At 41.6% G+C, this 5,000-nt stretch overlaps 1 protein-coding gene across 2 annotated transcripts in view; it reads right to left on the bottom strand.

Annotated features, from left to right (window-relative positions):
- The window catches only part of LOC118393484 (F-box/LRR-repeat protein 17-like), a 331,937-nt gene that overhangs the window by 123,651 nt on the left and 203,286 nt on the right, over positions 1-5,000 (bottom strand). The window lies entirely within an intron of this gene.

The raw sequence follows: 5,000 nt of genomic DNA, 5'->3' as shown, positions 1-5,000 counted from the left end.
ATGCTTGTTAAGATGGACAGAAGTCAGACAGACTCCACCTGTTAGACAGACTGCTACTGCTTGTGTGTGTAGCAGACACACACACACAGGCAGACACACACACACACACACACACAGGCAGACACACACAAATGTGAAAATTGACTTCTCTAACAGAGAGGGATGTGCACAGTACTTGTCAGTAGGTACCTATTGTAGCCGTAGGAGTTATTGACTGAGGATCTATTGGTAGTAACAGTAGAAGGACTCCCTCTCAGTAGACAGACAGCACTACAGCACACAGATGATGTCACTCAGAGAAGAAGGAAGTACAGATAGAAGCCAACTGGTCAATTTCCATTGCTCGGCGATATGGACAAAAATCCATATTGAGATAAATTGACACATTGTTGGTGCTGATGATACATCTGCTGTAGATTATTTTTGAGGGAGGTGCTAGAGCTGGGCAATATGGACAACAAGTAATATTGTGATAAAAGTATTTTGCTCCATAAGAATAAATACAATAGAAAAACATGTTTAAAATAGACAGTTACTTTACATCATTTTTTGAACATTTGTTTTATTTAACCTTCATTTAAAAAGGCAAGTCAGTTAAGAACACACTCTTATTTACAATAACGGCCCACCCCGACGACGCTGGGCCAATTATGCACCGCCTTATGGGACTCCCAATCACGGCCGGAATCAAACCAGGGTCTGTAGTGACGCCTCTAGCACTGAGATGCTGGGCCACTCGGGACAGGGCTCTAGAAATGTTTTTCTCCAGTGCCAAGACAACTGAGATGGTAGCCTATCATTTAAAAAGTAAGCCATTTCCATCGAACATATCTAGGGAATGCATGATTGATATTTTGATGTGCAACCTGTCACAATAGGATCCAGAATGACCAGATCTATTTTAGGCTCTTCAGAATCTGCATATTGGCGTATAGGCTACAGTATATTATTCATCACCTGAGGAAGTGGGAACTCAAAACACAGCTAGATTGCTAATCCCTAAATATATTGTTGCTAAATATTTACGGGAGTGCTATTGCGGACTGTAGTTTACAGTAGCATATACTGTAGTGCTTTTGTTTTATTATTTTGACATAGAAGTGGAAGTTTTCAAATACTAAAAGCCCTCATTTTCTATAACCTGAAGGTAGTTAGGACAGGAGTCTGAACGGATAGTTCTGTAGTAAAAAAAACTTTTTTTTGCAGACATCAGCGTGGCTCTTCAGTGTTTCATTCTCTCCAGATAATACTGTAGCATTTACTATAGTATACTACAAAATGATATACTGAGTACTACACATAATCAAGGGATACTAGTGTGTAGTGTACAAGTCGGAAGTTTACATACACTTAGGTTGGAGTCATTAAAACTCATTCTTTCAACCACTCCACAAATGTCTTGTTAACAAACTATAGTTTTGGCAAGTCGGTTAAGACATCTACTTTGTGCATGACACAAGTCATTTTTCCAAATATTATTTAGACAGATTAATTCACTTATAATTCACTGTATCACAATTCCAGTGGGTCAGAAGTTTACATACACTAAGTTGACTGTGCCTTTAAACAGCTTGGAAAATTCCATCATGGCTTTTGAAGCTTCTGATAGGCTAATTGACATAATTTGAGTCAATTGGAGTTGTACCTGTGGATGTATTTCAAGGCCTACCTTCAAACTCAGTGCCTCTTTGCTCGACATCACAGGAAAATCAAAAGAAATCAGCCAAGTCTGGTTCATCCTTGGGAGCAATTTCCAAATGCCTGAAGGTACCACGTTCATCTGTACAAACAATAGTACACAAGTATAAACACCATGGGACCACGCAGCCGTCATACCGCTCAGGAAGGAGACACGTTCTGTCTCCAAGAGATGAATGTACTTTGGTGCGAAAAGCCATAAAGGGGGAGAATTGCAAGCCCAACCGTGAAGCCCGGGGGTGGCAGCATCTTGTTGTGGGGGTGCTTTGCTGCAGGAGGGACTGGTGCACTTCACAAAATAGATGGCATCATGAGGCAGGAAAATTATGTGGACATATTGAAGCAACATCTCAAGACATCAGTCAGGAAGTTAAAGCTTGGTCACAAATGGGTCTTCTAAATAGACAATGACCTCAAGGATACTTCCAAAGTTGTGGCAAAATGGCTTAAGGACAACAAAGTCAAGGTATTGGAGTGGCCAACACAAAACCCTGACTTCAATCCTATAGAAAATGTGTGGGAAGAACTGAAAAAGTGTGTGCGAGCAAGGAGGCCCACAAAACTGACTCAGTTACACCAGCTCTGTCAGGAGGAACAGGCCAACATTCACCCAATTTATTGTGGGAAGCTTGTGGAAGGCTACCCGAAACGTTTGACCCAAGTTAAACAATTTAAAGGCGATGCTACCAGATACTAAACGAGTGTATGTAAACTTCTGACCCACTGGGAATGTGATGAAAGAAATCAAATCTGAAATAAATCATTCTCTCCACTATTATTCTGACATTTCACATTCTTAAAATGAAGTGGTGATCCTAACTGACCAAAGACAGGGAATTTTTACTAGGATTAAATGTCAGGAATTGTGAAAAACCGAGTTTATATGTATTTGGCTAAGGTGTATGTAAACTTCCGACTTCAACTGTAGTATTCTTTCATTATACTACAGAACTACATTGTAAGTCATGTACTATTCTATAGTAAAAACTGTAGTATTCTTTCATGTGGGTGCCATGAAGTCAATATCGAGGTGTAAATAATAAATTATATACTCACAGAAAGCTGTGACTCTCCTCTCTGAAAAGAACAGTAGTTGCTTTGAAAACTGTATTCTTCCTGCAATTGCTTTTTGAGCAAAGGTCATATGCTTGTGCTTCTCAGAATGCATCTCTCCCTCCTCTGTGCGCACAGTGGGGAGAGGGAGCGAGAGTGGCTCGCTAACACACCAGACGACAGCGAAACGGGGACAGGCAGGTACTTTCATAGCCTGAATCAACATAATACATCGGCTATTACTGCCGACCCCCCCAAAAAATGGTTGTAGAACAATCTACAGGAACAAAGCTTTGCAAAAATGCTGACAATTACCGACATAGGCCTAGGCAAAATACTTCCGTAAGAGAAAGGCAATGTCGGTAATTTGCAGTTTATCGTCCCAGCTCTGTCACACACACACACACACACAAACAGAGAGACACAGACAAAGATGAAGGTACATGGTGAATCAACTAGTAATGTAGCCTTTCTCAGGGCCAGGAAAAGGGGATCTCTCATCGGCACACCACACTCAATCTGATAACGCTAAACAAACAATGAACCAGACAACTAAATGGGGGTACAAAATTTGTATCGTGTTTGAATCCTCCGCCGTCTCCATCGGCTCTCTGCTGGAGTCTAGAAAAGGGCTTTCAGTGGTTAGGGAATCAAAGTCCCACGCTTGCTAATCGTGAGAAGGGTTATGCACATCTATACGAGCTGAACAAACACACAGACACACACCGTTCATTGCCAGAGGATGTCTCCCGCAGCATTGAGAGTGGGGCTAATTGTTCTCCGGCTCTCCCTTTAGCGAGGCTCGTCTGGCGGAGCGTTGGAACGGAGGGATCGGAGTGGAGGAGAAGAAAAGACTTAAAGGAGAATGAAGGATTTACAGGATTAGCCGTCTAATCTCGCCCCCATCCCATTATAGAGGCTCAGTAACACCCCACTATCTTCTTCTCTGTTTCTCTCTCTCCCACTCTCTCTGTACAGTAACACCCCCTCCATTTTCTCTCTCTCCCTCTCTCTCTCTCTCAAGACACCCTGATAATGCACCCTCTCACAGTGAGCTATGGGAATGGACGGTATAATGGTGAATAAAATCGGCACTTTGGTGTTTTTTAAAAAGGAATATGAATACATGGCGGTTAGACATGAGGACATCTGTAAAGGGCGTCTTTCTTTATTAAGTCATCCTGCAATGTGAAAGACATGGGATTATTTTGTAATATGGACATACTGCTGTTTCATTCACTCTAATACAATGGCCCTGGCTAAAAGGTCAGGCTGAAAGCTGGCAATAGAGACAGAGATGTGGAGCTAGTGCACGTGGCAGAAGCACGCACACACACACGTCTGTGTCGGCCTGTCCATCCGTCCATCTCTCTCGTTATAAGAGACATTCCCTGCACGATGTCTCGCAAATTGGCATTAATTGGGATGACTACGTACTGGAGGAAGCTCTGCAGAGTGGCCACTAAGCTGGCACAGACACCAAGTAAAAATATGATTCAAAACCTAACCCTAACCACACTCCTAACCCTAACCACACTCCTAACCCTAACCACACTCCTAACCTTAACCACACTCCTAACCCTAACCACACTCCTAACCTTAACCTTAAATTAACCGCCCTTTTTCTTTTAAAAATGTTTACGATATACAGTGTTGAACACTTTTTTTGGTTACTACATGATTCCATAGGTGTTATTCAATAGTTTTGATGTCTTCACTATTACTCTACAATGTAGAAAACAGTAAAGAATAATGAAAAAACATGGAATAAGTAGGGGTCCAAACCTTTGACTGGTACTGTATATATTCATGATTCTCTTGAATTGTGACATTATCCACATTATGTCAGTGGGTGTTTCCCCCATGGGACATGAAACTGGAAACACTCATCTCCCTCACTTGCTTTAAGCACCAGCTGTCAGAGCAGCTCACCGATTACTGCACCTGTACATAGCCCACCTATAATTTAGCCCAAACAACTACCTCTTTCGCTACTGTATTTATTTTATTTATCTCCTTTGCACCCCATTATTTTTATTTCTACTTTGCACATTCTACCACTGCAAATCTACCATTCCAGTGTTTTACTTGCTATATTGTATTTACTTCGCAAACCATGGCCTTTTTTTTGCCTTTACCTCCCTTATCTCACCTCATTTGCTCACATCGTATAGAGACTTGTTTCTACTGTATTATTGACTGTATGTTTGTTTTACTCCATGTGTAACTCTGTGTTGTTGTACCTGTCG

The sequence above is a fragment of the Oncorhynchus keta genome, chromosome 14 (genome assembly GCF_023373465.1).
Source record: "Oncorhynchus keta strain PuntledgeMale-10-30-2019 chromosome 14, Oket_V2, whole genome shotgun sequence".
In the NCBI taxonomy this organism is placed as follows: Eukaryota; Metazoa; Chordata; class Actinopteri; order Salmoniformes; family Salmonidae; genus Oncorhynchus; species Oncorhynchus keta.
The sequence above is the reverse complement of the archived record's forward strand: the minus strand, read 5'-3'. Positions and strand labels throughout refer to the sequence as shown.